The sequence below is a fragment of the Dreissena polymorpha genome, chromosome 1 (assembly GCF_020536995.1).
Source record: "Dreissena polymorpha isolate Duluth1 chromosome 1, UMN_Dpol_1.0, whole genome shotgun sequence".
Lineage (NCBI taxonomy): Eukaryota > Metazoa > Mollusca > Bivalvia > Myida > Dreissenidae > Dreissena > Dreissena polymorpha.
The window spans coordinates 55,512,140-55,539,913 of NC_068355.1; the positions used below are offsets into that span (position 1 = coordinate 55,512,140).

The window sequence follows — 27,774 nt, forward strand, 5'->3', positions numbered from 1 at the left end:
ATCTTTAAGCCAGATTTAATGTCTGATCTTCATGAAACTCAGTCACAAGATTTATCCCAATGATATCTGGGATGAGTTCAAAAAATGATTACGGTTGGTTCAAAAACATGGTCCCCAGGAAGCAGGGCATATGGCCTTTTATGGCTAAAGTAAAACCTTGTTAACACTCTAGAGGCCAACTTTATTGTCTGATCATCATGACTATTAGCCAGAAGATTTGTCCCAATGATATCTTGGACCAGTTTATAAATGGTTCCAGTTTGTTGAAAAACATGTCGAATAATGATAGGAAATTAGGTGAAATATTTGGGTTTTCTTTATGTAAGAAATATTGACAAGTTTATCAATAGCGAGTATACATGACAGTCAAAAGATTAAATATTTAGATCTGGTGTATGTTTAACAACAAAAAGGGAAAGATGCTGTTGACACAAGGCCGGGTATGTTTGTATTGGTCAAGCAATGCATAGACTGACCTGAATGGGATTCTTAGTAATCTAGCCAATCAGCTTATTTAGAAGACTGACCAATCGGATTCATAACTGAGTTTCACGGGGCAAAGGTTAGAGGGAAATAGTCAGTTAGCGTTTAGACCTAGAGGTGTACAGATGGAAAAAAAGACACAATCATGTAGCATTCACAACGTATTTGTATAACTGAAATATTAGTTAAGTCTGACATTAAATTGGACTAGAAACTTATTTATGGTGTTGTTGAATATTTTATCCTACATTATGCAGAGAAACCAACATAAATAGGGAGGGATGGACTTGTCCCATGCGTGACACAAGAAAATGGTAGTTAATGCAAAACTCGTCATCTTGGCAATACGCGCATGACGAGATATTGAATGATAGGCTACACATCAGTCATTTTAGAGTAATGAACATAGTTATAACTATGTGTCGTCCATGAACTATGAACGATTACGGGACAAACATGACCACCACGGGGCGGATCATTTTTTATTTTATGGCTATGTATGGCTATAGTAAAGCCTTGTTAACACTCTTAAAGCCAGATTTACTGTCCGTTCCTCATGAAACTTGGTCAGGTGATTGGTTTTAGGGTCCTATGGCTTGTTATTAAGAGAAATGTAGGTGATGGGTTTAAGAGCCATATATATTGTCATAAATGGTAATGCAGGTGATTGGTTGAAGAGCCCTATGGATGTAGTGTAGGTGGTTGTCTTAATCAAGGTGCCTGAACCACGTAACTTTTTCGGCTATGTGTGGGACAATCGGATGTAAACAAAACGTCGCTTCAGGTAACGTTTTTGATCATTTCTTCATTATTTCCAAACCATTTAAAAAAACAACAAAGACGAGTGCCCGGTCATTGTAAAAAGACACAACTTTGTTAAGTTTGCGCAAAATTAATTAAGTATTTTTTCAATAAAGTGCAACCGGGTGTTTGAAAACACATAAAGTGAACTGCTATGTGTGGTATATTTTTTGTTCAATCAACAAAAACATTGATTATAATATTGTCGAGGGTTTATAAAATAGGGCGGACATTGTTATTCTTCATAGATAAGCTACATACATTGTATGTTTGCGCAAATACATCTAATTCGGAGTGTGTGTATATAAATGTTATACTGCTATGTGTGGGACACATTTTTTAAATGCTATGTGTGGTATACAAGAATTTGCCCGTCAGTTCTGCATTTAATCTGAACACAGTTTTGTAAGAATCTAGAACATAAACTTTAGTATGTCCTGAAAATATATCAAATTAACCAAATGTTACATTATTGAATACTGAAGTAATCATGTAATGATTAAACAATTTATGTTTAACTGAACATAATTCTTATAAACGCATAGATGTTATGTTGAAATATAATATTTCTTTGTTTTACTTATTGTCTTTAAATAAATATAATGATTGAAATTTCTGTCTGATTATTTAATTTGGTCCATTTTTTAATGAATGACATAGAAAATAAGAGCACATGCTTTAAAATGGGTTTTACTTCTATTGTTTTTCAGACTTGAAAAGGATTAGTCGAAAGATCTGTAACGCTTTTAAGGTTCGAAGCTGTGTAAGAACTACATGAACACCATCATATCACACGGAAGGTGATATGTGGCAAGTTAATTATCAAAACCACAGTGACAGAGACAGGGACCCCGCTTCATTCTGTGATGTTTATGGAAAGCTATTTCAACTAACTATGCAAACATTCATGTTCTTATACGGATTTAATAGCGTTTGGGAACAAATGAATCCCTATGTGTATGCGTCTAGACAACGATCATATCGTGCTTATACATCCGGTTTTGTAAATGAAGGGCCCCGATAAAGCAGCGACCAACTAACAATATCATGTGCTGATACGGTCTATTTTTAAATGTTATAAATAATGCACCATTATCATCAATGGATCTATATTGTTATATCAGGGTAAATTAATTACAGCATGATACTCACGCTCATCAAGCCAAAAACAAAGTGCATACAAATGCAAGTCATCAACAATCACTTAATAACATAATGTTAATGAACTCACGGTACATTTGATCCTGTATAAAGTGTACTTCTTCTAAAGAAAAACAAATCCAGTCACCATTTTCGCCGCGTATTACTACAGCGGACTTCGAATAATATTAGGGAACGATGCCTTGTTAATCATATTTCAACAGTTATGAAGTTAAGAGAAACATGAATATATATTGACAATAATAATATTATAATATTAAGTTGATGTGTAAAGTACCATATATTTGAAAGAAATTAAACATAGGAAACAATGCAGGCGATATACTTGAGGTATCTTCGTTTAAAATAAATTGTATTTTAAATATTAAAATACTATTGTTGAATACAAAATGTGCTGTTTGGCTAGAAATCGATAAGAAGCTCTGTCTGACAGTAAAAATGTTTATATTTACACGTGTATCAGCTAACGAAAGCTATACAGTCTTATTGATGACTTGTATAATAATACAAGTCATCGTTAAGGCTATGATTTTGTTTAAAGTGACATGGATAGTCGTACTTTTAATGAACAAGATCCATTTTTTATGATGAATACCTTGATGAAAAACAGTCATATGTAGTCAATAATTAAAAAAGTTCACGTCGTATTGCTAAAGGTAAAGTAATAAAATAATGCGGTAAAAGTCCAATGCATTTTTTTCACGTAACCTGTGTTTCAAGTCACAATGGGAGATAAAAAAAAATATACGTTGGGGGATATTACACTTTTATAACATAATTGGTGTACATTATAAATAATGGTGTTTGCAACAATTAAACGGTTTAGTCTATCTAGACTGTTATCGTCAATGACTTGATGTTATTTGATCATCTTTCGTTTTCTTTTTCAAATAATAAAACTATTGTTACAAGCAAAACATGCATAGAACAACAACACCATTTATTCAGCGATAAAGCTTATACAAGCTCATAGCCCACATTATATATTCAATATACAATGTATAAGTAATGGTAGAATATAGAAATTTGACGATAGTGCTATGAAATGGTTAACATGGTAAGTTATGAAAGGAATAAATAAATGCTTCTAATATTGTAATTGCACATCTAAAATGTACTACTTTACTTACAAGACATATGACAAGAAGAATTTGCAGTAGGGGAAAAACATATCGATCTTGATTTTTCCGAAAGATAATTATATACGTCAAATGTATCAAATAGATGATTTAAAATCATAGTTTTTGTGGAACTGTAATTCAAAGACACCAATTCAAAGGGTATACAAGAGATATGAGCGTTTATTTCAACAAGATGAAATGTTGAGTGATCTTATGTTATCACACTTTAGACGAAATTTTAATGTTTGGATGCAAACATCGCCAGGGAAATACTCCAAGGCAAACACACGTTTGAGTAATATAGCTTGAAATATATGAAAAAATATTTAACAAAGGAATACAAATTCAAAATCATCGCAATTAACAATGACGTAAAAGCAAACACAGGCAAGCACATATTCCTGTTGTCAATATGAAAATATATTTAACAAGTATGAACCACCCAAGGTTGATGAACTAAGACCTATAAATATTGAAAGGTGGACGTGCCAAATAGCAGCTATCCCAAAGATGACACAGCATTAACATGAAGTATCTGTCGGATTAATTTTCCATTTTACATCGATCAAACAGTGTGTGTGGTTGTTATTTTGACAAGCTGTTTACATTGCTTTCATATTGAGTGTCATTTTTGCTAACGGCATTTTCTTGTCACTAATATAGTGTTTGCCAAAGCTTAAATTGTTTAAACATTTTCTGATAAACTGCTGTGAGTTCACAAGTAAAGATATGAGCATTTGTTTCAACAAAGCAACCAGATACAATATTGCGTGACCGTATCTAATCACACTGTAGTTGAAACTGTAAATGTTTGGATGCAAACATCACCAAGGATAACTCCGAGGCATGCACATGTTTGGGAAACATGGCTGTTATTATCAGTTGAATAATCAATAGTCAAATACACATTCAAAGTCATTGTAAGTCATGACGATGACAAAGCAGGCGCAGGCAATTACATATTGTTGTAAGTTTCGAAATAAAAATTAATTTAACAAGTATAAACCACCCAAGATTGATGAACGAACCAGATTGCTATATATCACGAAACAAAGAAAAGTTCTTAAATACCGTATTTTTACAATTATTAGTTTATATTGATTAAAATATCACGACTGGTATACATGTATTACATTACTTGAACAATGTTGTTAAGTTTTAATATGTTCAGTGTAGTCGGTACATTTTTTTACTGAGTATGTCTAAGCGGTAATTTGGAGAGTTCTGTTGTTGTCGTTATATTTTGAGAAACTACGAGGATTGCTTATATTTAGTATAACATACAACTCTTATTGTATGAACATGGATGGCCGAGTCGTCTAAATGGGCTACTTTTTACTCCAGAACTCCAGGGGTCAGTGGTTCGAGCCCTGTTGAGGGTTACATTTTTTTTATTCTTGATTTTGTACCGGAGATTGTTAGTGTCAATGTTTAAATTTATCAATATAAAGCATTACATGATGGTATTTTAGAACTTTTCTTTTTTTCGTGATATAAGCAATCTGGTTACCATTTCCCTTTAAAGGTGGACGAGCCAAATCACAGCCAAGGATGTCACATCATTGACTTGAAATATCTTAAAGAATAATTTTCCAATTTAAATTGATAAAACAGTGTGTGAGGTCGGTTATCTTGACAAGCAGATTACATTGCTTTTATATTGAGTGTCATTTTCCTAAGTGGATTTATCTTGTCGTGAATTGTGTTTGCCAATGCTAAACTTGTTTAAACATTGTCTGATAAATTGATGTAATGTAGTCAGTAAAGATAACCAGCTTTAGGCCAAACAATAAGTTGTTCTAGTCCAAGTGCATAGTTTTTAAAATTTCTGCTTTGATTTTTGATTAATGAGAAACAAATAATGTTTCAAAAATATTTTTAATTAGGTTTTAATACTACGGTTTTAATTAGTAAACTGTGGATGTGTTTGGGGGTCACTATTTAAGATCGATTACGAATTTTATAACTCGCACCCTCAATTTGAAACTTCACGCATGTCTTTTGAGTTATCATTTGTGGGCTCAGACACAGGCTAATAACTCTGACCAGTAATTTAGCAGATTTATTCCCCTTTCATTCTTAGAAAAGACCGGAAATTGCGTGCAACATTATATCTGTATGTCTACTACATATATTAAAATAAAACTACACAATGGTTCAGCTGTTTTTAAAGCAATTACTTACTAAGATCCATACATATGACGAACCTTTAAACGTAATTATTCCCGTGTGTTTCTTAGAGAAAATACAGTTCTTCTACTTTATCAGGTTTTCTTTTGGGCCCCTTTGGACGTGGTCAGTGTTGCAATCCATTACTTAAGATAGGAATGATAAATTGTGCTGAAATTGTGTGTTGAGGTAGGTCACATTCTGGACTATTGAAAGATTGCATTTGGGGACAGTGCGGTGAAGTTCGCCATTATTAAAAATAAAACAAGGCTTTGCACTAGTGCTGCAACAATACGCCCAAAACCGTATTGCAATATATTGTCAGTTCAAAAACCCGTATTGCAATATATTGCAATATATTCCTAACTTGTACAGGAATTATAACTCGCCAGCTACGGTAATCATCAACACAAACTTAATTACATGAACATAACCTTTGTATTTTATGTTTAGGTTCTAGTTTTATCCTATTGGCATTTATAGCCTTTTTTTCAAAACGCTTTATCAACACAATTAACTCTTTTTGGCTTTACATAGCATTTTGTTATGAAAGATTAGTATATGCCCAAACAACACTTTTTCCCTTGGAATTGTCTATAAAATCAAACTCGGCGTTCGTTTTGTCTGCCAATTTGAGAACTAATAAAAGCCGACAAGAATAATAATAACCCGAAAGAGAATTGTGGCTGTTTAAACGCCAGTTGTGTAACTTATCAGAATGCTGTTACTTAAAAAGTTTTTGGATCATTATTACTTCTGTATAATAACATCAATTTACATTTGTATTATGTAATTAATTGTTTTTATTTCACATTTCCATAAGCTTCATCTTAAATCTTGCGAACTCCCATGTAATAACGCTACTCTGTATAATATTCTTTTTAGAATGCTTTTTTTACATAACAATTTATTTTACTAAACATCGATTTGTTTTGATTATCTTGATATCATTATTTCCGATGGCTTTTATGGACTAAATGTGGATGAATTTTTCTAGAATTTTTGTACTGGTATGATGAAAATCGTATCGCAATACAATATGTGGATTGCGTATTGCGATATATACCGATATACCGGTATATTGTTGCAGCACTACTTTGCACTAGATAACTTTAACTTGGATGGGAGTATTATTGCCTTAATATTACTTATTTTGTTTCACTACTTCTTATCTAACATCAACCAACATATTATTGCATAATTACACTAAAGAATACTATAAAGTATGCATTTGTATATGACCTAACGGTTAATTATGCGATTTTTAACTTATTTACCTCGATATACATCGTAATGTCTAACTTACGTTCGTTTATTAATAAACAGGATACGTTTGTTCGGAAATGTTAAAAAAAAATAAATTCATCGTGAAATGCCATAATGCAACATATTAACTAATATGAAATAGAGAAATTATGACTGTTGTTTTTGAATAGGCAAATTTATGCCAAACCAAGGAGGTCATACATTTACCCTTCCTACAATAAAATAATCGAAATAAGATGTTGCACATTTAACTTGTCACCTTATTAAATACACTTAACGGACATTAAACAAATTAAATTAATAATGGTATTGCAGGAACATGTTTGCTCATGTATATCCTTTTAACAAAATACAATATCTTTATTTTACACACAATGCGTATAAATAAAATATTTATTTTATACGAACAACAGTTACGTAATATTAAAAGGTGTTGATCTCCGCATGTTTAATACACATCGGGAAAACATATTACATTTATTTCTTTTGTAAAGAACCTTATTATTTGTTCATGTTCATTTTCTGAACATATGCTGCATTACCACGGGTTGCGGTATTATCTTAACAACACAGGCGATACATGTAATCCATCCGTTCAACGGTTTAACCATTACATGCCCAAATCTTACTGGCCGGAGAACCGCTATTTACAACATTATGAGAAGAATGTATTCGGAACTCTGTTTAAACTATTTAATTAAACGTTTTCATTTAGAACAGATAAAGGTATCCTTAATCCAATGATATTTATGCACTGTCATTTGAGATATAGGGATCTAAAAGCTTTGGTAAATTTGTGATTGTCCGTGTAACACAAGTTGATATACGTAAAAGTAAAAATGTGTGTGTACATAGAGCTTTGAGGAGTTCCTAATAATGTATATTAAATGTTAATACATAGTACTTAAATTAATGAGGAGCTCTGGTGGCAATGTTGAAAATGTTTTTGTACGCGTTGATTGTATCATTACGGTTTGAATTTCATGTGATCACGCAATGATACCTGTAAATGCCATATTTCTTAATAACAAGCGGACCGTAACATAATAATTTGCAATACCGGCGCGGTAATGCTTATACAAAAATAAATTTTAAACGCAACAATAGTGCAAAATAAGACAGTGTGTTCAAATAATAAAATTGCAAATACATGTGCACTGTTTTGTAAGCTTATAATATCCTCTTAGATATGTACCGTGTTACTGTTAAAATACGTATTGCGCACACAGATATCGCGCTTAAAATGTAAATTTTGCAAATGGGGCAAACCTCAATTGATAGACATTAAGAACAAGAAATATCTTTAAAAAAGATATACGGCATTGATTGTGGTTGCAGTTAATGAAAGGTAAAGACTTCAATGAATGAGATCAAAGAGAGCGAATGTCTTTTTCTGTGCAGTTCTTAGCTGCAGCAAACGCAGTACGGGATGATACGTGGAGTTTTCGCGGCTTATTTTATATTATTACATATTGCTGGTCATAAACGTATAGATACAAGACAGAAAACCAAAAGAAGAATGGAAGTGAAATTAAAACATACGAGTTAATCGGCCACACGCGAAGTATCCGTACATTTTTTTAATATTTATACGCGCGTTTTTCGAACAAACCTGTTTTAGTGGTTTGTCTGGCGTTTGATTCGATTATTAACAGTATCGAGAATCATTGCGCCCATGCTTAATTCATTAGTCAATATGATGGCATAATTCTTGTTTAATTAATTAAAAATAATATTTATCATGGTATTGTTGTAAAACACATTAAGAATCTATTATTGACATACCATATGATATCGCTGGATATCTTCATTTAACATCTGTCTGGTCTAAAGAAAATTCAAGTTCACCTAGTTCACGCTATAGCGTCTTTATTATGTAACGATTATTTTGCTGGCCGCGAACTCCGATCAGCACATAGGGTAGAGACGCAGCGATGACCTGTATGTAAACTCTGACATTCGCACACAGTGGCCGCAAATTGACCCGATATACCTCGCGAGTTGAAATGCAATGCATTAAAGTGAGTCTTCGCTTTCACTGCTCTCTATACTTTAACATGTTAACATGTTGACAGGAATATGGAAGTTAGTACTAAATATGAGAACATAGCCTTTAAGTGCAAAAGTTCTCGCGCTGAAAATCTTCTGAAAATAAAAGGTGGAAGCACAAACTGTATTGATGTCGAGATTGAGTGTAAAACTGTTCTATCTATTAAGCCTTTTCATTAGATATAAAATTGTTTCATGCTGAACACGCAGTAAAACAGTGTTACAAAGACGCGGACATGTTTCCAATGTTCTGGTCGTATTCTCAAATCAGCCAATGCAGTCAATGAAGTGTATTCATCTGTACTCGGCCGCGGGAAGTTTTATTTGAATTCTATTGGACGCTAAAAAAGGTCAGGCTAAGGTGAAAAGCTGGCGTATACAACCAACGCTGCTTAAACAGATTCTGATGAAAATATTAGGGATGACAATACAACACACGCATTAAGATCGGTCGAATAGAGAATTTGTAACTTGTATTTATTGCATACATTATTAATGCGCAATATGTAAGCGGTTTTAATCATAATTAATACATATATTATTTGTAATCGAAATGGTTTTAAATGGAATGAAAAGCTTTTACTTTCATCAAAACTGAGGTACGTAATTGAAATATTTTCGGTAGGCAGAGAGTTCAATATTTAATAAAATAGGGTTGTTTCATTTTAAATGTCTGTCATCTAACAACTGAATAATACCATAATGTATCTCATACATGCCATACGTCCCGATCTCGGCGGGACAGTCCCGCTTTTGTGCCCTTTGTCCCGCCGTCCCGCCATGAGACGATTTGTCCCGACATTCGTAAAAAACGATGTAAGGTCTATAGCAGGGGTTCCACTGGCCCAAAAAAAGTTGTCGCCACTTTTTCGCGGTGTGAATACTGTCGGTTATTCCACCTTATTAATAATAACAATCATTTTAAGAAACCTTACTACATTAATGTCATTGACTATATTATCACTTTAAAAAAGTATGTTATTTCATAAAAAAAAACAATAAGTACCTTCATAAGTCATACCTTCATAAGTCTTAATAAGCTTCATTTGTATATAAATAACATTTTTTTCATCTTGATAAACAACACAGATAACCAAAATAATATAATAATGTTAACATCAATGTATTAAACAGTATGCTGCATAAATATTTCGAAATTAATTATTTAAACATAAAATCACACCAATATTCATCATTTGAAAGGGAATCAGAAAATAAAGCATCTCACTTCAAATTGTTTAACAGTTATATTTGGTCATTTGGACATGATATACATCAGCTTCTGTTGTTAACAAGTTTTCTGTTAGTGGTGGATGATTTCCAGGTTCAATTAAAGGACTGTTGTTCACGCCTTTTTCCTGACAGAAAGGCCCAGATAATTGCCACAATCCATTCTAGTTGCCTGAAATAACATAAAACATATTTTTACAAACTATCAACATCAAACCAACACATAAATGTCCCTATCTTTAAATGTCCGAATTTAACAAATCCGAAATATAGTACATCGAGTGAATGTTTTATATTTAATTCAGAAATTGTTGTTATCTTAATCAATTTATATCGTTCCCAGAACATTACAATAATGAATCTGTTAAACAGAAATGCTCACAAATACCTGTTGAAACAAGTTTTTATTTGTTGATGTGGAGAAATTAAATGCTTTTGCCAGCCCCATGGTTTTGATTTTAACAAAGAAATATCGGCCCTAATAATCATTATAATTATTGATCGTCGTGACAGTTTGTCCCCGTGTTACTTAACTTATTGCTCAATATCATAAAGGAGCCGTTAATCCGATAATAACCCCCATAAAACTTGACAATAGCAGTAAAAACACAGTTGGTAACACTTGCAAGCTCGGTGATTTCTAATGCACTCTGCACTGTAGGTCGCTTACATCGTCGTAAATCAATATTTACAACTGACAGACGCTGGCCGCTAATGCTCGGTCGCGTGCTTTCGACTCGCAGTACATTTTCGGATAAGATTTTACCGATTTTTTGAAATTCGCGACTTTTAAAAAATTGGAGCCACATTTAAAAATTTAGCGCCATTTGGCGCCAATGGCGATCGACAGCGGAACCCCTGCTATAGGTTCCCAATAAAAGTCGCTGTTCAAGCTCTGTTAGGCTAACACTTACCACCGCTAGTCCCTTTATTGCCCCCAATTAACAATCCAATTCTACTTATCATGTGTACCAGTGTTATTTATGACACCTTATCAGCGATTTATCGGCTAATTATTGATTTAATCAGGCATTCACACCATGGTGGTCTTCAAGATAGTGGTCGCTTATTGCTATCGATAGTTGAATTATAATGAAATAAATGTTCAAAATGTGTTTATTTTTGTAATTGTTTGAAATGGTTTACAAAACTATTGTTTTGTAAAATTAACTCTCCGTCATTAATGAGTCTTTTACATTCAATGTTTAGTTCCAATATAGCGGGATAATCCAAATGTGCAATATACCAAAATCGCAACAAACAGTCCAATAAGTGATACCCATCCTGTCTAGTGTAATTGGGTGTAATTGTAATAAAAACAACGAGGTGCTATGCATGACAGTTTGACCCTACTCCAATTAAGCTAAAAACAACGAGGTGCTATGCATGACAGTTTGACCCTACTACAATTAAGCCGCGACAATTGACAAGTAACAAACTGCGCATGGAGACATGCTTAAAAAACTTCGCAACAAACAGTAAAAGTAGTAGATAGTGTACTGTAACCCGTACTTTCAGTCAACTGGATAGCCTCCCCTGCGTTAATGTTTGCCATTGAAATTAATATAATGAGTATTGTTGTCGGAATGTTCTAGATTTTGTACTCTTAAAAAGCTGAATATTATCTTCGTTGTTTGCTATTGTCTTATTTAATAAAACTGTTATTGTTATGTTTTAGATTTCATGCTTCATATCAGATGTTTTATGTCTTGAATAAAAGTATCAAGAGTTTTTGTTAGTACTATACTGACTATAGTAAAGGTGGAATGATAGATCGTTTTAGGTGTCCTGCTTTTTGGTCAAATGTCCCGACAATTTTTTATGGAATGTCCCGCTTTGGACCTAAATAATTATGGCATGTATGTGTATCTACTGAATAATATCGTAATGTATCTACTATAGTAAGTGTACAATTAGTACGCGCATTGTATACATCATTAAATGTTGTAATACTATATGAAAAAGTGAGTGAAAACTTAACCTATATAAACAGTAAAATCCCAGGAATTCATCATTTACTTCATATTGTATTGTGTGAAATAATATTCGTAGTATTTTCACAAAATATACGTTGCGCATTAAGAATGTGTCTGGGTAAGGGTAATGATGTACTGACTTATTTTTTGACCGAATTATTCGTTCACTGCCTTATTTGTACAGATTTATCCATTTACTGGTCCCATATTTACCCTGTTCTTTCTCTTTTAATAACATTTTATTTTACTAATTCTTATAAAAAAAATATAATTTATTTAATATACTGGTATACTTTATCAGGTATATTCAAATTTTGTTTATTTATTTTCTCATATTTTGCGCTTTTCGTCGTATTTTACTTTTTAGATCAGCGATTCTCGTTTATTCGGTTCCATTTGCATTTTTGCATGTCGCCGCTTTCATTCTCTGAATTACACATTAAAACAAAAGGTGTGCGTATTTTTATGCATATGTCATATGGTAAATCTCATATGTAAGCCGTTTTTACGTTGCTAAAACACAAAATCATGTCGCAGTATGCCTCAGAATATGCAAACATTACTGAATTTGGATGTCGCCGGCATGGGTCTATACTTATAGAAGTTATTTATACTTAATTGTCTATACCCTATCTCACTTAGTTTGTGCCAAACATTTGTGACAATATCGAACCTAAGTTTTCAAAAGGTTTTCATTGAATACAAGATAGTTTAGTTTCTAAGTTTTTTCTACAACATTATTGCTTGTCGCCAAAAAGATGCTAACTTCCGTGATCGCTGTTATAGAATACTGTTTTACACAGATGCACGTTATATAAAGCAGTGGTTGACTTTATTTGAAAGTTGTTTAACTCGGCTTTTTCAAATTCGTTTCTTTTTATATATAATCATAAAGATATTTATGGTAATGATCACATACAGAATCACGAATAGAGAAGGATAAAAAAGAAATTAACCTCCGTGATTGCTGCATACAGAAATTCTAATACGTTTTCATGTTACCGATTGCATTTCAATTTAATTTTATGCTTATATACAAAACCAGGACCACTTAATTTCTTTAATTGTATTGTTTTCTTATTTAAAGTGCCAAAAATATTGCCATATTTTAACTTCCGTGACCGTTAACATCCGTTACAAAATCGGTACAAATCGATTAACCTTAAGTGAGTCGCAGACACTGACAACAGTAACGCTGAGGAATGGAATAAAGTTAATGTCGGTGATTATTGTGCAGCTTTGTACGATTCTGAGTGGCACAAAGGATTTGTTACGGAAATTGATGACACATAAAGCAAAAGAAAAATAAACTTTATGAACGAAGTTGGGAAGAAAGAAATATCATTCCGCTGGCCATCAAAACGTGACAAAACTTAGATATCTTAATGAAGATACCAGAGCCGTACCTTTATGGGTCTAGAAAAAGATTTTGTACACAAGGGAGTGATCGACTTGATCTTTTTGAGCGAATACATGAACAGAGTACAGAGGTAAAAAATTATTAACTTCCGTTGCCAAACATTCTGATATCTGAAAGAGCATTTAAACGCATGTAAAGTTTGCAAATATGAACTATTTAGAAGTTTTTCGTCTTATACATGTACGGAATGTTGCTTAGGCGATCGAATCTATGTGTGTGAATTTATATATATTATGGTGAAGTTCTAGTAGATGATCCCATATTCATGAGTTCAAAATGTTACTTGTTTTTAGGGCTGTTACCACAGTAATTCAGTATCATGTATGTTTATTTTAATATTAACAGCCTTTTCTGCAGTGTATGATGACAAATACTTACATAGTTGTGCTAAAAATAGCCTCAGCATATGTTTTTTTTGTGTTTAAATATACAACGACGTTAACGGAAAATTAACTTCCGTTACATTTCACATTTCTTAAAAATATATATTTACTCACACATGGCGGCGCATAGGTCGGTGTCAATATGTGTATAACGCTATGCTACATATAAATTCATACTTTTGTGGTAAAATTTGCAATTTAGAAAGTCATTCGTGTGTTTGTATTAAAATGTTTCAGTTAAAACTACATTTCTCTTATTTGTGAGGTTTGTCGATATGCTCCCAAAATGCCGCGTATGTGTGCGAATATGATTACAGTAATATCTAAAACTTTTATTTAGCTACTAAATATTGTATTATATTTTATGGTATTGTAAGAAAATAAGGACCTTGTTTGTCGTTTCCAAAAAAAATTGATGTTACTTTTAACTTCCGTTACTTTTTACTTTTGTTTGTTTGTGTAAGTGTTACACAGCAAATACGTTGGTTTCTAGCGCTTATAAATGATCATGACTATGTAAATAACAACTCAAATTTGATTATCTTGGTGGTTATACATAGGTTTCAAGGGGCAAAACACATAAAGATCATGATAAATTGTTTAAGTTTATTATATTACTCACAAATCCAACATGGCGTCCAAAATGGCCGCCAAGATGGCCACCAAAACATATTAATGATCATATCTATGTAACTATCCACTCAAATTTGATGAATTTGGTGTCTATAACTAGGTTTCAAGGAGCAAAGAACACATAAAGATCATCAGGCATTATTTAAGTTTACCATAGTACACAAAAATCCAAAATGACGTCTAAAATGCCCGCCAAGATGGCTGCCAAACCCTATTTATGATCATAACTATATAATTATCCACTCAAATTTGATTATTTTGGTGGCTATACATAGGTTTCAGGGGGAAAAGAACAAATTAAGATCATCAGACATAGTTTAAGTTTATTATATTACACACAAATCTAACATGGCGTCCAAAATGGCCTCCAAGATGGCCACCAAAATCTATTTATGACCATAACTTGAACTTTTCACTCACAATTGATGATTTTGGTGTCTATACCGAGGTTTCGAGGGGCAAAGAACACATTACAACTGTCAGGCATAGTTTAATTGTATTATGTTACTCAAAAATCTCACATGGCGTGAAACGACACAATACGAAAGAGTTCATTACTTTTGACGTGATGCTTGTTATGTGAAACGCCATAGTTTGGACCTGCCGTGGATTTCGACAAGAAGATCGATATTTTTCAGCTTCAGGCAACACTGAATTTGCAGGGAATGATGCGTATCTTGCACCAGAAAATAAGTACCCTGGGCTGCAATTGTAATTCAAATTCTTGCCTATGATTAATATGTACAATGGGGACAATGCGTGCATTCGGTCAACATAAGCCTAAGTTTGCAACCTTGCCATAACCTTCACACGATTGCAATTTTTGACCAACCCTTGTATTGGAAGGCTGCCGGGGGGGGGGGGGGGGGGGGGGGGGGGGGGGCAAAGGATTCCTCATGGCAGAAAACCGCTCTCAAAAACATACTTGATGCAGTCTATAGAGAAAATTCGCAAAACTGCACATTGTGACACGAAAAACTGTCCAGAGGGCTTCACGGGACCATCTTCTTGTTGAAAAGTGCATACACAGCCAGCTTAAAGCCGAAATGACCTAGGAAGATCCAGACAATCAGATACTACTGTATCATGCAAAGGATTTTTATTCTTCCCTTCTTAGGGGAAAAATGATGCTAGCAGATGATATGTTATGCGATTTATTTCAAACCCGAGAAGGCTACAGAGATGAAGAAGAAACGTGAACTTGCACAGACCTCAAAGACAAGCATAGTATGGCTGATTATCAGCTTATGATTTACAATTCAAGGGTGTTGATTAAAGCATATCGTACTGGGTGTTGGCTGATGCATTAGCAGGCAGTGCCCGATTCGCTATCCATCTTTGCTGCAAATAAGCGACCTAGAGGAAACGCACCCAGACGTTTATCAAAAGTTCGGTATTGGTTTTTACGTTGTTCGTAGGAGCCATCAGTGCTATGCTGGGCTAGGATGTGATGTTGTCATTGAGCACACATTGATGATGTGTTTAAAGAGCACATGTGGTCTAACTCGCGGCAGTGAAATGACCGAGAAAATGCAAACCTCTTGGACCCTATCTGCATCATCCGAACACAACTGTGGGATTCAGGATTTCACAGATCTGACCTATACTTCAATTCCACAACACAAATATTCAACAGAGGCGTGCATCAAATGGAATTATTTGATCTATAGAAAATGCAGACAGAAATTACAACCTGCTCTCCATACACAGCTAACCCTACTCTGAGAAACATGGTCAATAAGATAGTGGCTGGGTCAGATGTGAATGTTCATGCAGTTGAGGCGGTTGGGAAAACGATCATAAGAGATATCATAGGAAAGTCGGTCTTTGCTTATAAATTCACGAGAAAATACAGAGCCAAAGCTCTTGGGAAAAGCTTGGCTGTTAAGATAGCTTCTGACCGTGCTTTTTATCCTGCTCTTCTGTTTCAGCGTTTCATGGTGGTGTCAAAATATGTAGATCCTTCCCTTGCAGTACAGCAGATAAGCCTCAGATCGCTCATGCAAATTGAGAGTATGCTATAGACACATCATGTGGGGCTGAGATGAACTGTATTCATGTAACAGATGCATGATGTTGGCACTTTGCTGAATCCTTGACCATGGAGAATGTCGACTTATACAATAGCCGAGTATTATGTATATTCATAGAAAATGCATTACGGACAAGCGACAGTGGGGTTCGATGGCTACAAAGACGGTCATAATAACAAAGACAACACGCACCGGAGACAATGAAACAAACGTGAATTATATTGTGAGTTACAGCAAAGAAACAATGTAAAAAAGGAAGACTTTTTGTCTCGTGACAGAAGAAAAGGCGGCATGATTGCTCTGATCAGTACAACTCTGCTTTAAATGGGATGCTATGTTGTTCTGTCCTCAGTGGACGCAGACGTTGAAATTGTTAAAGAAACAGTCTAACGATCCCGTCGTCGCACCACGCAGTTGGTGGGCGAGGATACAGATTTGCTCATCTTGATCCTGCATTACTCCGAAAGGGACAATAAGATCATCTGCTTCTGCTTTGATGTAAATAAATAGTCAAAGGAACACAAAGTGTATAATATTACCCTTTTGGAAGAACTCATGCTTATTCAGGCTGTAATTAATATTCAATGATTTTCAGCAACGGTAAAACATGAAGTCTACAGAAGTAAGTAAAATCTGATCCTATTTTGAAGTCATGTGCTAGTTCATTCTCTCTTCCAAATGTCATTATTTAGAGTTAATGATTATTCAACTGCTTAATGATACGATAACCTCAACTCGATTAAAGTGTTCCTTGTCTCCTAAACTATGGCGTTTTACATAACAACCATAACTTTTGAGTAACAAGTTATGGACTTGTGGTCCTTCGTATTGTATTCATGGCCATTTTGATCGCCGTCTTGGATGTTTGTGTAACATTATTAACTTACATTTTGTCTGATGATATAAATTTGATAGTTATGTGTTCTTTTCTCCCTGAAACCTGGGTATAGAACCAAATTAATCAAATTTGAGTGGACAGTTACATAGTCATATTTTATGATCATAAATAGGTTTTGACGGCCATCTTGACAGCCTTTTTGGATTTGCGTGATATATAATAAACTTAAAAAATGTCTGATAACGTTAATGTGTTCTTTGCCCCCTGAAACCTATCTATAAACACCAAAATCTAGATCTAAAATTGAGTCGATAGTAACATAGTTATGATCATTAATATTTTTTGGCGGCCATCTTGGCAGCCAGTTTGGACACCATTTTGGATTTCTGTGTGACATTATTAACTTACACTTTTCTGAAGAAATAAATGTGTTCTTTGCCCCCTGAAACCTGGGTATAGACAACAAATTTCATCAAATTTGAGTGGATAGTTACATAGCTATGATCATAAATCGGTTTTTGCGGCCATTTTGGCGGACATTTTTGAAGCCATGTTGGATTTGTGTGTACTATATTAAACTTAAACACTGTCTGAATTTAAATTGAAACTACTCAAATTGTTGTGTACCAAATCAAAATCAAGTAATATTCACAGCAGTAAAACCTTTCAGAGAATTTGTTTCCTTTTTGTTCAATCCTGACGGCGGCCATCTTGAAAACGGACGCCATTTTGAAATTTTGTATTGGCTAACGTGCTTTATCAAATCTATAGTTCCTGAATAGTATATGTGCCAAATTTGGTGCTTGCATCACAAACTGAAAGATTTCGTGAAATATAGACTTAATCTGCTGAGCTATATAGCTTCGGACATGAACGGCGTGCGAATTTATTATCTTGTTGTGCTATGACGTCATCCGCGTGATCACGTCCGCAGATGATGATTGCTACGCGATGATCCAGTGCAGAAAGGGCACATAACAAATGCTACCACTTCTAAACCAGCCACGACGCGCATAACAGCATTGACAGGACTTGTTAAAGTCACTATCACGCTCACCAATACATACGGCTACTGAATTATGCTATATAAAAACATTCGACAACAAGTAGTACCATACGATGGTTAATTACAATAGGAAGACCCTAAAAACAAGTAACATTGATGTAAAAACGTTATATTACAAGCATTCGGCAAGTTTTAAGCATTTAAATATCTAAATATCGTTTCACGGTGTAATCTACTTTCGCTTTCGAGTCAGGATCGGATTCATTCGGGTTGCGTTCATTTGCATAATTTATACAAGCCATTTTCGCATTTGCAAAGTTCCAGTTACCCAGAATTCATTTTGATTTCATAGATCATTCATGAGAGCTAGGTCATGCTTCCGACGCTTACCGTATCCAATCTCGTGTTCGCCCGTAAATGTTCGGATATTTCACGGGAGATATAAATGGAATTATTTGTGGCCACAAAAAATAAAAACGAGCATTTTGTATCAGACAACATCTAACGTTGAAATCTATTTTGCTAAAAGGAACATAGATTTCTTTATGGGTTTGCTTTATTTAACGAAATATTCTCGAAATTAAAAAAAAACAAAAAAAGCGAAGGAAACCTGTTCAGTTACCGGTTCTTTTATTAAAAATAATCAATCAAAATCGGTTAAATAATAAGTCTTTTTTAAAGCTATTATCAGTCATTGAACGGTTGGGTCCTGAATCTTGAGCAAACAAGTGTATGCTGTGAATTTAAAGCATATAGAGATCAGCGTTTATGCGATGAGTTTAAAGCACGTGCAGACAGTTGTCAAACCATAAACATCACATGTAAAGATTAGTAATAGTAAATGGTTAGAAAGTGTTACTGGCTCGAACTCCTCGCAAATGTCACGACAGGCTTCGCCATACATGTATTGACTCTGGTTAATAGCGTATGAGATACATGTATTTAATATAGCTTTGTTTCTACATCAGACGACAAATAACGGTGTTGGTCACCAAAATTTACGTATAGTTCCTTACTATTCTGCGAATATTGTAAGAATAAATATTGAACCTGTGTATTGTTTATAACAACGTTTTAGTGACTCTTTAATAACAACGCACTATGAACAAAACGCTAGAATACAAATAACTGCAAGTTTATTATAACGGCCTTCATTACGGGTAATTTGCGTCATCTGCGCTTAAAATTGTTCCGTGGAAGAAAAAAGAAAATTTAGTTGAACCGGACCATGAATAGTTATAAACCTTTGAACAAGTATTACAACTAAAATTCCCATAAAACTTGCTGTGATAAGCCAAGAAGAATTGCACTTCCAGTCAGGACGCGATGTGATTGCATGAATGACGTCACAATTACCTTCAAATGATTTTAAGTCAAAATTTCATACTAAAAGCAACATGGTCGAGTAGAATCAAATTTACCTCTAGAGGTTCCGTGTTCGATCCCCGGAGCAAACACATTTTTCCGTGTATGTTTTCCTTGTTATCATAATTATTTATAAATATTAAACATATGATATTTTATGTTATAATAGTTTTCAAAACCATAAAATCCTGTGACCAGGTCCATTTCAAAAGACATGACAAATCTGAATATTTATTCTTACGATGTTTTAGCAACATAAACTATTTATTAACGAGTATATTGTTGATATAATGTCAATGTGTTGAACCTATTAATTTGAAACGAAACCACTTTCCCCTGGAGTAAAAGTCTAACGCTTAGACCACTCGGCCATCCGTGCTTATACAACGATTGGTTTATTTTATAATTTATATAAGCAATCCTTGTCGCGTCACAAACTATAACGACAACAACATTATACAGTCTTTTTGCACTGCAACGCTATATGAGTTTCCTGTTTTTAAATCGTCTATAGTGGTATATAATGTACATTTTAAAGCATGCTTAATGTTCAGTATTACTCTGTACGCATAAATATTATAACTACAACGAAAATTTGCAAATCTGAAACAATTTTTCTTCATTTTGTCAATTTACCCAAACGTGAAATGGTCCCTTTAATGACTACCAGCTGACAACACTAGTTTGCCCGTACTTTGATGACGTCCACGGTTCCACATGTTCACAACACTAGTTTGCCCGTACTTTGATGACGTCCAAGGTTCCACATGTTCACAACACAAGTTTGCCCGTACTTTGATGACGTCCACGGTTCCACATGTTCACAACACTAGTTTGCCCGTACTTTGATGACGTCCAAGGTTCCACGTGTTCACAACACTAGTTTGCCCGTACTTTGATGACGTCCACGGTTCCACATGTTCACAACACTAGTTTGCCCGTACTTTGATGACGTCCAAGGTTCCACATGTTCACAACACTAGTTTGCCCGTACTTTGATGACGTCCAAGATTCCACATGTTCACAGTAACCAATACCAAGACACGATATTTGTTCTAAGTAAATTGTTAACATGTACTTTGTTTGATATGCTGAAAGAAAATAAAAGTTTATTTTATTTTGTAATTCTCAAATATTTATATTTTAATTGTTTTCAATAATGATCAGCATTTAGTCAACTTTCCAATCCAGCTTTATTTGTTGAATCATAATAAATATAATATCGAAAACTTGTTTATTCTTAATGTTAATGCATTTGTTAGCTCACCAAGAACAATAATCTCTATTTCAGTAACAACAACATGATTTTTATGTGTCCAATTGGCAAGGCCGCATTCCCAAAATGATGAAAAAAACAAACAAACAAACATAAACATTTTTCTTTAACAATACCTTTCAGTTAAATAATTTAAAGCGATTATTGTCTTTCACTTTCGCTTCAAAATAATTAACCTGATTAAATTACAACATTTAAACATTTATCGTCTGTAATCGCATTCTTGAAATTCGCCGTAACTGAAAATTATAAAGTTTTTTTGTTCACATTTTCAGTTAATCACATCACCAAATATACGGTATACAAAAATAATGATTACTATATAATCTTCTAAATAAATTTATCAATGCTTAAATTTAGAAAAAAATGGTGATATTATGAATAAAATAAATAAATCATTAATGTGAATACATATTACTGTCTTAATACGATGTAAGCCATCAAAGCCCTAATGACTTTAAGATTTTTCAATAATGTAAAACACGTATTTAAAATCAATTTACTTATTTATTTTATTATTATATTAATTTAATCTCGATTGCATACATACTGTGGCTTATTTGAAACGCTCTCGAGTCCGTTTCCTGGGACTAGAACCAGTACTTGGTGTATGTGGGGAATATCTAAAGAACGCTCCGACGGTGGGGACCGAACACGTGACCTCCCGATCGAAAGGCGGACACCATATCAACTACGCCACAGCGACTGAATATATTTTTTGGCCTTTTACAGCTCCATTACGGTTGCTTTCTGAATTGCACGTCGATCACGAGCATCTGAGTGTTAGCTATATGTTGCTTTGTTTCTACAGCTAGTTCAAAAGACGAGATGTTGTTATCTAGTTGATAATAGTTGTGGTTTCATTTCATTTCTCAAAAAGTCACGGTTCTGCTGCTCTAATCTGTGCTTTACCATTTAGTAATTAAATAGTCATTATATTTAAGCGTCTTGCCGTTTTATTGCTATTGAATCTGAATCGCGTTGCTCATGAGGTTAACTTAAAATTGCCTTTAAATGTTTTGCTTAATATTATTGGCAGAGTGTGAGGTTTAGGTCTTCTTAAAATTGGTAAACACAGTCATTGGGATTTCATAATTCAATATTATCTGTATTGAACTCGTTGGTTTTTCACATATTAAAGAGATCTGTTCATTTAAAATATTTTTGTGATTACCGTCAACATATTTGCTTGCCTGTTGTTCATCTACATCATTGGCGGTATTTCATTCCTGAAATTTGTACGAAGAGCCGCGAGAAAGGAACTGTTTCCAAAAAACGGATTTTGGTCCAACCTGCCTGGATACATAAAAGTGAGGTACCTGGAACAATATCATCCGCGCTTTGGGAAAACGGGACTTAATGCATATTCGTAAAGTGTCGCCCCAGATTAGCCTGTGCAGTTCCAAGTTAAAGTACTGAACCGGGCTTTGCGAAAACAGGGCTTAACACAATCCGCACAGGTTAATCAGGGACAGCGCTTTCCGCCTTTTGTGAAAAGTTTCACCAATACGAAACTTGGCGGTATTTTGAACGAGAAATATCATGAAAGCGAAAAAGTAATGAATGCGAACTGCATTAAAACCCGTTTTCATAGGCGCGGCTAAACTATTTGAGCCGATTCGTTGCCTCATGGTTGCACACTGGCACCAGGGGGTCGAATGATTTGCGTCCACCCTCAATCATAATCGTCTATTTTTCGTTCGCATTAGACGTGCGACCAACGTGCAGTCTAATAGAGCTTCACAGTGGGCACTAAAAAAGAAACAGGTTCGTCGCTGGAACCGGAGGTCACATGTATCTATCATTATACATCATGATGCAGATGTCAGGTCTTTTAAAGGGGCGATGTCCGTATAGAGACCGTATAGAGACTTCTGGTGCATTAGTAAAAAAGCTATACACACTATATGTATTTTATCGTTATTGTAAATAAGAGGAATATCAAAGGCTAAATAGCATGGTATTGCGCATTGCTCCCTCATAACCCCCTTGCATTTCTTAGACGACTACCGTTGGCTCGAGGTCGCGGGGACCGATAAGAAAACTTCGAGAGATACGGACTTCAAGCCGAACGATTCATAATATTATTATGTGTTTACTTTCAAAAAAACAACAGCAACAACTAAATCAAAGAATAACTAAACAACAACAACACCAAGTGTTGTTTAATTAACATGTTGATATTCTATGTTGCACAGTGGAACGCTATTCATCATTAGCCCGTGTAGGAAAAAATCTGCGTCGTACAACTTCATATAAGAGAAACGGCGTGTGTACGCTTGTCCAACACTTGCTAATCTGGGACAACACTTTACACACATGCATTAAGCCACGTTTTCCCAGAACGAGGCTCATATTTAACAGAAGGTTCATCAAGTGTCGTGTAGAAACATTAAGTGCGTTTTTCATATGCTTATTTATTGAACATTGTTCGTTGAATATACATTTAAATTACCTGTATATATTTTGTGAAAGAATAGTTTGTATATATATATCGAATTCTATAAAGGGGTATATTTAATGATTCAAGGAGAGTGATGATAACCGATGACAGCCGATGATAACCGAAGGTACCCGATGATAACCGATGATGACCGAAGCAGTGGCAGTAATCGTCAGGGGGAGGGGCATTATTTACTTTACCCGAAACATTTATTTTTATTTTTCGTTATTACAAAAAAAAACATGTCATTTGTTAAATGTATTTTAATAACCACAAACCGTTAATAAGCTTGAACGGAACTTTCGAAAAAAATCTACTGTTACAAAGATTTAGTAAATTGCGTCTGAAAGATCTTGTCCAAATTGTAACTTAAAATCGATGCACATCTTACATAAAATGCCATAAATTAGTTGTATGCGGAGGTGTGTCGAGTGCCAACCTAAGCGCAGAGATTTGACTGAAACCAGCATATCTGGATTAAATATTTGTCTTCATAACCAACCACGTGATGATAACCTAGCCACGTGGTATAATAATTTCATCGTTGTTATTTTTACTTTTGTTAATTTAGGTAATTACTTTTTAATGAGGAACCTGAATGTATACACTATTTCAAAATATAAAACAAAATTATACTACTTTTCATAATATAATACTAAAACCAAAAAAAATCTTGCCAAATCGGGTAGGATTTCTTGTGATGGCAGAGATTGTATGTAAGGGCAAGAAACAACAACTCTGCGTGGAGATTTGTGCAAGGCATGCATGCATAACTCAAAAATCATAATAACACTTACAACTGAACCCGACTGTAACTTCCAGATAAGTCTGGAGATGTTAAATAAATAACTTAAACAACTGAAGTATTTACTCCCCATATTATCAAGGTATTTATTCAATCATGTATTGCAGTATCCGTTCAGACCTGGAACATATACTTTGTTGTAGCAATCGGTTGAACAAGGAAATACATGTATTAATATAGTTAAGCGTCTGGAATGAATCTGGAATGGATAGTTTGGAACGTACGTGTGTTTCTTACAATGTGCTTTAAATAGACTGAACAGTATTAAAGCTGGACAGACACAGACGCATCGCGTTATATTCGACTCGCAGAGGTCACGGGTGTGAATCCTAGGGAAAGCTGTTCAACTATTTTACTTGACAATATAATTTGTGCAGAGTACTCCACATATGACATTATTTTCGGTAAATTCATTTAACGACGTGTGTAGCACGACCAAAATAGAACATCCGTGCAGAGATTTGACTGGAACAAGCATAGCTGGATCATATTCCTGTATCCAGAACCAACCACGTGATGATAGCCGAGCCACGTGGTACAATATTTTGCCCGTTGTTATTTTTACGTGTTTGTTTTCATTTAGGTATTTTTATGAATTTAAACTTTACACTATTTTTAAAATATAAAAGAAAATGATCCTAATTTTTATATAGAATAATACAAATAATCCTATCAAATCTGGTATGATGCTCTTGTGATGGCAGAGATTGTATTTGAGAGCAAGGAACGACAAGTCTTCATGAAGATAGTAAAAATATGTTGCTCTTCGTCTCTTTCGCCAATAGTAATGTAACCACTGTGAGGAGTTTGGTATTTCTTGACAGTTTTCGTATGTATCCATATTTGCTTTAATTTCGCGTTGTATCCATCAAACTGCTTGACATATAAGCGGATGCTTGAAAGTCTGTATTGTATCGTAGATCGTTTGAAAGACGTCTAAACACACCAATAACTGGCTCTACATAAGAAATGAACTCTAGAGTGTCTAATTAAGCCATAGGCTATTGCTGCAATGGAGAAAAATAATAAAAATGTTTAAATACAGTACGTGGCATCGTACGATAAAGATGCCCCCCCCCCCCTAGCAATTCTATGAAACGGCACAGAATGAAGACCTTCGTCTGAAATGAAGTTACAAGTACATGTCAATGCATGTTGTAACTGTTATTTATACATGCAATAATATAATAACTATGATAAAGATTATCAATATGGCAATACAATCACAACAACCTTAACCATCACCACCACCACCGAAACCGGACAACCACCACCAATACAAACACACGTGTGCACATTTTATGTTATTAATTGTGTTAACGATGAACTGACCATACACCTTACATTTTATTCATTCCTTCGAATGGAAATATTCACATATTAACGAATTAATATAATTATTGAAACTTTCTGAAAAATTTACGAAAACAAACGCAAACAATAACTACCGACATGCACTAGTGAAGTACTTGATGTTTCATCAATACCAGGGTGCAGGATCACGTGGCTTTGTTGAGTTCCCAATTAAATGTTTATGATTGTAAACACGCCGGTAAGCGGTGCTCTTTTTAAATATTATTTTAAAACAATAATTTCAACGAGTGCATAAAAGACAGATTTTTATGCTGATATGGCAGTGTGAAATACATCAAATTTACTTTATTTAATAAGCCTGTGTTCTTGTTTACAAACTCATTGTGTACTGCACGGTTATGCTTCAAGCAACGTAAACTTTTGTCACCGATTTCAGATGTATTCAAGGATGTATTCTTATACCTTGAGATATTGGCACAAACTGCAAGAACATTTGTTTTTTATGCACTAAAGATTTAAAAAAATATATATTTCGATAACTTGAGATATTTGAAAAAATAAAGTTCTTAACAACTGCAATAACATTTGCTCTTACCGGTGTGTTAGCATTCTTCCAGCCTAGATTAAGACTGCCACTCAGATTTGTTCGCAATATGTGGCTTAACGGATAAAAGATCAAGCATACGAAACAAGAGAGAATGGTGTGAATGAAATACATGTGTGTCATTGTGTTTTTTTTATCTTGTTCTCCATCTGAAATTTTAATATATGACAATCATCGCATTTGCTAGTAAGGGTAATTCGGAAATTTAACACTTATTCTTCCCAACCGGATCCCCTTCCCATCCCTTACATGCCCGCTTATTTTGGCCGAAATATTAACATCTCTCATCTTGTTTAACACTCCAATGGTCAAACAATCATTGAAAATCGTTTTCTTATCATGCTTGAAGATAAATTTCTGCAACATTAACATTCCAGTATATGTGCTTGCACTATTTAAATACAATAATTCCAATTTCGAAAGGATCCAATTATAATACTGCAAACTTTTAAAGCATTTTTTTCAAGCCTTTCTTTCTCCTTTTGCAAGCATAGTATAATTTTAAAGATAGATATGTTGTTTACAATTAATTTCAATAAAAGGTCATTTCATACGAATACAGAAACCAGTTCAAACATCGTCTTGGCAGCCATATTTCGACAAAGCATTTTTCGACAAAAGCCCCATACAACAGAAAACGCAAATTAAAAGTTCATTTTTACCTTAGAATGCAATTTACGTCATCAAAATACTCAAGACACGTGTAGGATATTAGAAATAGGCACATAATACAATCTAAGATTGTTAATTGGCTTTTATGCAGGAAGAGAACAAGAACTATTTAGAAATTACGCACTACGGAGGGATACTAGATGTTTTAGTTGAATGTAACCTAACTCCTAAGATGGCGGCGTTTGACATCGCATCAAGTGAACGCACATGAAACATGAGCTTTTGTAACGAATATAACACTTATCATGCAATGAAAAGGGTAAGAATGTGTTTCTTACATATATTAATGTGCAATACATTTACTATGGTCTTATATCTACAATGTCAATTTCTCAAACAAATAAATCGTAAACTGTACATTTTGTCAAGAAAGATGAATGAGTTGCCCCCCTTTTCATTTAATTGAATCTACATACATTTTCTTTAAATATCGTTTGGTGACCTTGTGAAGAGATTCACCTAATATCGATGATTTTGTTTACATCAATCAATGTTGTTCACTATTGCATACTCTTAGGCATTACTCATTTTGAAAATTAGGTTATAGCTTTTTAATGCAAGTTTGAAATAAAGACAACCCATTCAAATTTAGAAAGAGTGTGTCTTTACTCAAAGGTCAAGATGTGTGTGCACTGTTCATCATACTTTCTATGTTATAGAGATAACTTAGACACAAACAACAACAAAATGTCCATTTTAGACATTCTAAAAGTATAGAAATTATGA

General features: G+C 34.2%; 1 long non-coding RNA gene across 1 annotated transcript; it reads left to right on the forward strand.

The window, feature by feature from the left end:
- Positions 1 to 788: 788 nt before the first annotated feature.
- LOC127881596 (uncharacterized) lies at positions 789 to 3,285 on the forward strand. Its single transcript, XR_008050170.1, has 2 exons — positions 789 to 1,267; positions 1,995 to 3,285. It is a non-coding gene; the product is annotated as an uncharacterized LOC127881596 (long non-coding RNA).
- Positions 3,286 to 27,774: the final 24,489 nt, after the last annotated feature.